Consider the following 10,608-nt stretch of genomic DNA (forward strand, 5'->3'; position numbering starts at 1 on the left):
CCCCCTAATTCTATAAAGGTTTGGTTAATACTCTTCCGAGACTAACAACAAGCGAAAATTCATTGATAGTATATGATCCTGATGAAATCAGTAAATATGCTAAATTAAAATATAATTTTAACTCCTAAATTTTTTAAAGGTTTAATTCATAATGTTACACCGAGCTCACCGTTCAATGATGACTTATTGATCGATTCTAATCTCGATAAGATGAGTAAAAAATAAATGCTAATAAATATTTTAAACTTAAAATTAAAAGGCTTAATTCAAAATTCTATACCAAGCTCATCATATAATGACAATTGATATTATTCCTTTTCTGATGAAAGTAACAAAATTATTGAATATTTTACTAACTCTAGCCTACTAAATTAACTCTTCATTTTTATATATTTTTATTTTAAACCAAATTTCACCACAGATTCTAATCCGATTTGCAATAAATTATATCTTCTTTATAACAATAATAGTACTCATAAACCTGAGGGTGTAGTTATTGCTCATAAAATAAAAAGGGGAAATTTATACGAATCATTTTACAATATTGAATATATTCTTTTGGAGAGAACGAAATAAAAATTGGAAACACAATATTATGGATAGATAAAAATACTACAAACTCAATAGGAAATAGCATCGAAAATATTTTAGCTAGACTGCCATCATTTATTGCATATTTAAGAGATAGAAATAAGTAAGATAATGTTTACAAAAATAAAATTAAAAAAATAAAATTTTTCATTGGGGATCACGTACTGATCTCAATAAATAAAAATGATAGATCACATCTATGCCCCAAAAATATTGAAGCTGAAATTATCCAAATGGAGGGCGAGAAATTATGGGTTGGAACTAATTTGGGAAAAATTGATTCCCTATTTTTAAAAACGAACGTTCATAAATCAATAACCAATTTGAACATTCCTAATAAGACCATCTCCATAATAACAGCATCAAGATGTATATCTACTTATGGTAATTGTAAATCAATTTGCAATTGCCAAAAAAGTTGCAACAATAAGAGATGCCAATGTTTTAAATATGGCTTTAATTGTTCCACAAAATGTCACTTAAATATTATTTGTGTAAATAATAAATAATTGTTCAAAATTATATTTTAAATTTCAATTATCAAAATCAATAAAATATGTGTTGTTTATATGGCTTATAAAAATATAATAGAGATGATTTGCTTATAAAGAAGTTTAATAATTTATAACTGCAATAAGAAAAATTTATAATGTCATTTTAAAATTTGTGATTCGATGGTTTCAAATATAGCCGAAATTTTTAAATTTAAAAATATTACAAATAAGATTAAGTTGCTAGCAAATAATTATATCATTAGGATACAATGAGTATTTAAAAAGCAATGACTATATTTAACCCCTGCTTATAATGATATTTAATATCGAAATCTAAATATTTTGTATTTAACTTTTATTTAATACCAATTTTATGTTTTGCGTTAATAATATTCATTACTATACTTTTTTATTTTAGAAGGTTTAAGGCGATAGTTTTTTATATTATATGTTTTAAATTGGATAATGTGATTTTATATGTTATACAATTTTAGATAAAGGATTTACGTTGTATGTAAAAAAAAAAAGATATATTATTTTTAATCAGTTAACTTTTTTATAATAAAGAATCTTTTTAAGATCTTATATTTAAATTAAATTATTTATATTGAGCTAAATCCCGACTAATTCCTGTAAATTCTAAAGTACAAGTCAAGTTAACATCCCATAAAGTTACAAACATGTAACAATAACATCTTAAGATGCACGCTTAACCTGATAAAATTAATATAATCAAAACATTTTTTAAATACTATTTATTTGATACCAAAATAAATTTTAATTTTTAACCCTCCCCCCCACCCTTCCCAGATCAAGTCCAACCCTTTAAGATAATAAATACTTTCAGTCAAAAGATATTTAAAATACAATATTTTGTGTTTATTTAAATATTCCTGACCACCTAAGATCTCCCTCTACTTAGAGTATAATTATTACAAGCAAGATATATTAAAATTAACTATTATTTGTTACCCATATCGACATTTTATTTTGTTAAAAATACCCCTGACCCTCCAAGACTTAGACCCTCCCTGATTATTATTATTATAATAAAAAAATATTTTAATTACTTTTTATTTGATACCCATATCAAAAAAAATATTTTTAAACCACCACCCCTCCATTCACTCCCAGACCAAGTCATACCCATCAAGGCTAAGAATGAAAACTTTCAGTCAAAAGATATTAAAATTAGCTATTATTTGATACCCATATCGATATTTTGTGTTGATAAAAATATTCCTGACCCTCGACCTAGGTCCGCCCTCTGAGCGATTATTACAATAAAAAAATATTTTAATTACCTTTTATTTGATATCCATATCAAAAAAAATTATTTTTTACACCCCCACCCCCACCTCCCAGATCAAGTCATGCCTAGTGTTGTTAAAAAGTCGAATTCTTAAAAAAACGGCTCCGACTCAAGCCAATCAAGGAGCCGCATGAGCTGACTCTCTTAGTCGGCGCATGTAGTTGGCTCGTATAGTCGACTCATGAAGTAGGCTCGTGTAAGTCGACCGACTCTCTGGGTCTTCTCAATTTTTTGTTTTTTTTTATAAAATCTGGTAAATTGCTAAATTTTGGGTTACTGAATAACCTGAACAAAATTATAATAAGAATTGTCGTAACTAAAAATGGCTCAGGACCCGAATTCGACTTCAGGGATTATATACCTAATATTTATAACACAAATATGTAAAAATATAATTATATTATAAAGTTGTTAAATTAAAATTTCAGTGAACATGTACCCTGATAAGTGACAATTGTCATAATCGTTGTTTTTAAAGTTTTTTGAATTTATTTGACGTAAATGGGCTAAAATAAGTATTGCTAACATGTTTAAATAAAATTTTAGTGAAGATGTACCATAGATAAGTGACAATTGTCATAATCGTTTTTTAAAGTTTTTAAATTTTTTTTGACGTAAATGGGCTAAATAAGTATTGCTAACATGTTTAAATAAAATTTCAGTGAAGATTACCCTAGATAAGTGACAATTGTCATAATCGTTGTTTTTAAAGTTTTTTAAATTTTTTTGACATAAATGGGTTGAAATAAGTATTGCTAACATGTTAAAATAAAACTTCAGTCTTACCATTCAAAAAAGGAAAAGTCCCAAAAAAGGAAAATCGTAATTTTTTTAAATTTTTTGTTAATTTTCTTAAACTTTTATTTATTTTTGTTATTCTTTCTTAATTTCTTTCTAAATTTTAGCGATTTATTTACGTTTTTTTTCTTACTATCTTTTCTTAATTTATATCTAACTTTATGCAATTTACTTTTATTTTTCTTACTATATCTTCTCTCAATTTATTTTTCTTCTCATTTTGATAACTCTTTTGTATTAAAAATAATTTATAAATTTAGGTTCATTTTTTTAACAATTCTTTACGTTTATTTTTCATCATACATATAATATTCTTTTTATGATTTTTCAATGTAATCTTTTACATACATTTATAACATTTTGAATCTCGTCATTTAATCTTTTTTTAAGATTTCTCAATTTTTTTCTTCTCATTTTTGATAATTATTTTTTAAAATTATATTTAATGTTTTTGGCAGACAATAGAATTACAATTGCTAAATTATAAATTAATCGTTTGGTTATAATGTACCTCAGGCGCGTACGCAGGAATTTGGTCTGGGGGGGGGGAGGGGGGGGAAATAAAATTTTTTAAGAAATATTATCGTTTTTTAAAAATATCAAGCATAAATTTATTAGGACTAATAACTATTTCTAATACACAATTTTAAATTTATGTGAATTATAAAAAAAATTATATGCAAAGAATCACTTAAATGACCCAAAATAGAAATTTGAATTTTTGCCTTTACACAAAAAGTTTCCTAGGAATAATTGCATTAAAATCCAATCTTCATTGTGATTGAGCTAATTTTTCAATTATCTCATCCTTGCTTGTTGTCAAATGCCTATGAATATTCAAAAGATCCAAACCTTTCAATCTACTTTCAGAAGTTGTACTTCTTGGTATGTTATTTAGAGACATGCACGCCCGGCCCCCCGGGTGGACAGTATTTTAATTTTTTTAAATATACCCGGGTCGAGCCCGAAATTTTTTTTAAAAAACACCCAAGCCGGGCCTGAAAATTACATTTAAAAAAAAGCCGGGCGGGGCCTGCAATTTTTTTAAAAAAAGCCGAGTCGAGCCTAAAAATTTTTAAAAAAAAACCGGGCCAAGCCTGAAAATTTTTTAAAAAAAACCCAGGCCGGGCCGTAAAAAATCTTTAAAAAAATGCGGGCCGTGCCCTGCAAATGGTACTTCTGTAGGCCTCTGATTCTTCTTAAAAAAGAGAATGTTCTCTCATTAGCTTACTAATGGGAAGAGTTTATAAACCCTTTTAATACATTGGGAATTTAATCTAAAATTTGTTTGAAATAATGCAGAGCATCCATAGCATTTTTTGGGACTATATCAACCATTGTTAATCTTATAAACAAAGTTATTCAGCTAGTAAGGCATCATAAGATACTTTAACATCTTCATAATAAAAATCTAACAAATATTTTTTTTTCTATCACCATCTGAAAAAGGTTGGGAAGGCTTTTGTGGAAGTAATATTTGCAGATTAGTAAGTGGTGCATGATGAATTAAAAATTCATTTATTTGCGTTATAAATGTATCTATATTTAAGATATACTATCCTATATTAATGTTTTAACGATGAGCTTGCCTTGCTACAAGTCGAGGGAGACAAATATTAAACACGTATAGCTCAGCTTTTGACTCAACAATAAAATATGAAATTCTTCATCAACATTAGCCCTAATTTCCTTGAGTTCTGATAAAATGCTCTAAGCTATTCTCATCTTCTTAATCAAGTCAATGTCATGTTTTTGAAAAGTAATATTTAAAATAGTTGTATAATTAAATATTACATTCTAATGAGAAATAAAATTTGGAATAAGCATTGAATCCAATAATTTTATTGCTTCTAAGGAAATATTTCTTTCAGGCCATTGTCATATTTCAGTAATAGCAAATAATTGGCTCTTCTAACTCCTTAAAAGCTGTTACTGCTTGATATAAAGACTCTATCTCGTTGGACAAGGCTGCAATTTCTTTTTCCCTGTTGGACAAGAAGTTTCAGAAATAATAATTATTTGACTAGAAATTTGAAAATGGTAGATAAATATTACGCCACTAAAAATTTGAAAATAATAAATATATATTACGCCGGAAAACTTGAAATCGAAATCAATTGATAAAATAACTTAGTAGATAAATGTGATAATAAATGTAATTAAATATATATTTAATATTAGATAGGAATAAATATTAACAAATATAAATTAATATAAACAATAATATTTTTAAAAAATTATCCGGCATCTGCATTTTTGGCTTTGGGGGGGGGGGGGGGGGGGGGGGGGATTTGTCCCCCTGCTCCCCCCCTCCCCCCGCTGCGTACGCCAATGATGTACCTTTTTAAAACTAAATAAGTTTGAACTGTAATACCAAACGATATTTAAATTAATAAAATATAATCATTTTTAAATTCTTATTATTAAAACGCATTAGAAAATTATTATTAAGTGTATGTTATTTTATAGATAAAGATTATATATAGTAAAAAAAAATGCGTCCTTATTTATTTTTTTTTTAAATTTTTAAATTAGTTTTATCAAAGTCAGATATAAAATAGATGTTTTAACTAAATGGTCTTTAATAAACAAAATTATATTTACTAGGATTCTGTTGAACTAAACTAGCAAAAATAATTATCAAAAATGAGAAGAAAAAAATTGAGAAATGCTCAAAAAAATACTGATTAAAAATGACGAGATTGAAAAGGTTAGAAATGTATGTAAAAGATTACAATGAAAAAATCATAAAAAGGATATTGTATGTATGATGAAAAAAAAACGTAAAGAATTGTTAAAAAAATGGACCTAAATTTATATATTATTTTTAAAAATATAAATAAATTATCAAAATGAGAAGAAAAATAAATTGAGAGAAGATATAGTAAGAAAAATAAAAGTAAAAAAAATCGCAAAAAGTTAGAAATAAATTGAGAAAAGATCCAGTAAGAAAAAAACGTAAAGAAATCGCAAAAATTTAGAAATAAATTAAGAAGGGATAACAAAAATAAATAAAAGTTTAAGAAAAATTGACAAAAAATTTAAAAAAATACGATTTTCCTTTTTTGAATGGAAAACCCTGTATCTAGAGTGCATCTTCACTGAAGTTTTATTTTAACATGTTAGAAATACTTAATTCAGTTCATTTACACCAAAAAAATTTAAAACTTTAAAAACAACGATTATGACAATTTTCACTTATCTTTAGTACATCTTCACTAAAATTTTAATTAAACATACTTAGCCCATTTACGTCAAAAAAATTTAAAAAATTTTAAAAACAACGATTATGACAATTGTCACTTATCTAGGTACATCTTCACTGAAATTTTAATTTAACATCTTTACAATATAAATTATATTTTTACACTTTTGTGTTATAAAAATTAGGTCCTGAAGCCGAATTCGGGCCCTGAGCCATTTTTAGTTACGACATGAATATTCTTATTGTAATTTTGTTCACATTAATCACTAACCCAAAATTAAGCAATTTACCAGATTTTATAAAAAAACTAAAAAATTGAGAAGGCCCAGCGAGTCGACTTACACAAGCCGACTTCAAGAGTCGACTCATGAGCCGACTAAGCTAACCGACTAACGGAGCCGACTAAGTGAGCCGACCAGTCGACTCGAGTCAAAGTCGTTTTATCGACTAGAAACTAGGCTCGAGTCGCAGCTAAGACGACTCAGCTTTGCCGTTTCATGCCCATCAAGAACAAAAATGAAGACTTTCAGGTAAAAGATATGTAAATTAGCTATTATTTGATACCCATATCGATATTTTGTGTTGATAAAAATATTCCTGACCTCCCAAGACCTAGACCGGCACTCTATAGGCGATTATTATTATTACAATAAAATAATATTTTAATTACCTTTTATTTGATACCCATATCAAAAAAAATTATTTTTTACACCCCTCTCCCCAGACCAACTCTTACTAGTGTTGTAAACGAACGCGTTCAAAATGATAGGGTTCGTGAACGAAGTTCGTTTTTTTGAAAAAAGGTGATGAACGGCGTTCTTTTTTTTTGACGAACTTTGAACGTGAACGCGTTTCTTTTCTTTGATGAACGCGTTCAATTACGTTCGTTCAATTTTAAAAACACTTTTTATTTTTATTTATTTGAAAAATTAATATTAATCCGCATTTTTTAACAAAAAATTTTATATTTTTATTTATTTGAAAAATTAATATTTAATCCAATTTTTTAACAAAAAAGTCTTATATTTTTTAATCAGCTGTTTTTACTTTTTCCTCTTTCCTCTTTCATATTGCAATGTGCTACTGCTAGAGAAGATAAGATCAAAGTTTATTAATTTGAATATTTTATATTTTAATTTAATAGATTAGGATTTGCGAGGATATAAATATTTCATCATCAGATTCTGAAAATAAAAATTCAATATTAGATGAATAAGAATTACCATGGCCCTATCAAAAATATTTCACTGTTTTAAAATCAATTCCGAGATATCCTTTTTTTTTGACGAGGAAGCAGAGGGCAGATAGGAAGATGATAACATAGCTCAAATGTTTTTAATAAATTCCCCTTTTTAAAAGAATTGTTTATCAAGTATAACACCGCAATCCCTTCATCTGCCCCTGTTGAGCCAGATAGCTAACGCTGTATTAACTGCCAAGCGTTCATGCCTATCAGATGAAAATTTTGAAAAGCAATTATTATTAAAAATTAATAAGAAAAATTTTTTATAAATTTATTTTTTTATCGCTCTATTATATTGTATTTATAATTATAATATCAAAATAAAACTATTATTTTTTATCATGGCTAATATATTGTGTTGAAAAATATAAGGCATTTATTTATATTAAATTAAATTTTAAAAAAAATTTATCATAAAATTTTGAACGCATGAACGCCTTCATGAACTTGAACACGTTCATGAACTTGAACGCGTTCATGAACTTGAACGCGTTCCTTTTTTTGAATTCGAACGTGAACGCGTTCGATTTTTGTCAATGAACGTTGAACGCGAACGCGTTCGATTTTTTTATAAATGTTTACAGCACTAACAAAAGATATTAAAATTAGCTATTATTTGATACTCATATCGATATTTTGTGTTGATAAAAATATTCCTGACCCCCCAAGACCTAAAAACAACATTGAAAATTAATAAATAACAATAAAATTAAAAATCGAAACGAAACGCGCGTAAAATGCATTTAAAACTGGGTTGTGCATTTGACCGGTCAAATACGTTTCGGTCAATTGACCGATATTTTATTGGTTAAATATGGTCAAATATGGTCAAATTCAAATATATGTTTTTTCAAGTCAATATTAACTTATTAATTTTCTAAATTCATTGTCTTTCAATAACTAACATTCAGCTTTCCATAGCAGAGTCTTGTTCTGATTCATAATCAATATTATCATTTTCTTTAATATTTTTTAATCAATATTTCTGATGTCGAGATCTTCAATCGATTTCTATTTTCATAAGAATATTATCCCAAATCGACCTATTTCTTTCTAAAGAAGAAGCAGAACTAGGAATTGTAGTCTCTTAATGGGCATGGTGGGCAAAGTTTAATCTATTAACTTGAGGTCGGAATTGATTGTTTCTTATGGAAATTACTGTTTCCACATAAATTGCTATTAAACATGCTGTTTTTGCCTATGAAATTAATTATATCCCTTAAAATATTTTGGTCATCACCACCTTCTAAAATGGTTTCTTGAAATATATCACATATTTCATTAAATTCACTACTAGTGAGATGCTCCTCTTGATATTGGGGACCCAAAAAATATTCAACATTGTGATCACATGTATTTATATCGTTTTCTCCTTTTTTAAACATATTCTTAATTTTTTTCTTTAGATATTTTTAGAGTATTTGACCGTATTTGACCAGGTCATATACTCTTCCGGTCAATTGACCGACTTGCCAACCCTGTTTTAAAATAAGATTCCTCTTTATCACGATTAAAACGTGATAATACCGTATTATCATTCCTTAACTTAAAACACTAATTTTTTAGTTATCCCTTTAAAACCCTTGAGGATCTCGGATATTTCTGATCCCTTTAAAAATTACGACATATAATATATATAATAAAAAAACAAATAAATAAAGTGATTTTAATATTTTTGTATCTCTGCTCTGATTCTTCTTTTGGTTTATCCTCCAAACCTATAGTATCTAGTTTAGTGATAACTTTATCAAAAGTAATATTAGTTTCGATGTCTTCTGCCTCACATCCAGTTTTTATCATCTCATCAATTTCTAAATCTTTTATTTTTTAAATTTTTCGTCCTTATATTGACTTGCTTTATAGGATTCTAGTTGGATATAAAATTTTAAGTTTTTTTTATTATTGAATAAAAATTATTGAATTTGGGAAATTCGATAATAATTTCATCATTTCTATAATTGTTTTAATATTAATTTTAACATTTATCGCTTGTAATAAAATAACAATAATAATTTTAAATTTAAAACTTATAATTATAATAATAATTATCATATCAAAACTCAAAATAAATCTTTAAAATTACTGAGACAAATAAGTTAGTTGATTTAGAAAAAATACCATGTTTATTTATGTCTGATTTTGATTCAGATTCTTATCAAAATTGGAAAGACGTTAATAAGTTTAACAAGGAAATTTTTTGTGAAATTAAAAATAAAAATATAGGACATATTTCGTACTAAAATATATAAAAATCTAAAAATAATAACTAAAAATTTTAATGTAATTTTTTACAATTCTTATATAAAGACTGTATAAAGTCTTATAAATTAAAATGTATAAATCACATTATAGAATATAAAGTAAAACTAGTAACAAAAAAAAGGTATCACGTCATTACAGAGAAACCATTACAAAGAAAACAATTATAGAGAAACTTTTACAGAGAAAACAATTATAGAGAATGTCGATTATAGAGAATTATTTTATAAAGAATGTATTTTACAGAGAATTTTTTATAGAGAAAACAATTATAGAGAATGTCGTATATAGAGAATGATTTTACAGAGAATTATTTTATAGAGAATGATTTTATAGAAAATGATTTTATAGAGAATGATTTTACATACAGAGAATGATTTTATAGAGAATTATTTTATAAAGAATGTATTTTATAGAGAATTACTTTATAAAGAATGTATTTTATAGAGAATTATTTTATTAAGAATTTTACTTAAAAATATGATTATTTTATAAAAAAAAATGTATATATAGTCATAGGAAAAAAAAGTTATAGTATTTTACATAATTTTAAATATTAGAATTACCTTATATAAGCAAGGTTTTTCGATTATTAGATGAATTAATGGTAGAATAAAATTTTGACATGATTTGTAAGTTTTACGAACTTTATTTTTAAAGATAAGTACAAAATAAATTAGATAGTGTTTGTTAAAAGTTACTTTGG

The sequence above is a fragment of the Gordionus sp. m RMFG-2023 genome, chromosome 1 (genome assembly GCF_954871325.1).
Source record: "Gordionus sp. m RMFG-2023 chromosome 1, tfGorSpeb1-WG-v2, whole genome shotgun sequence".
Classification (NCBI taxonomy): Eukaryota; Metazoa; Nematomorpha; class Gordioida; order Chordodea; family Parachordodidae; genus Gordionus; species Gordionus sp. m RMFG-2023.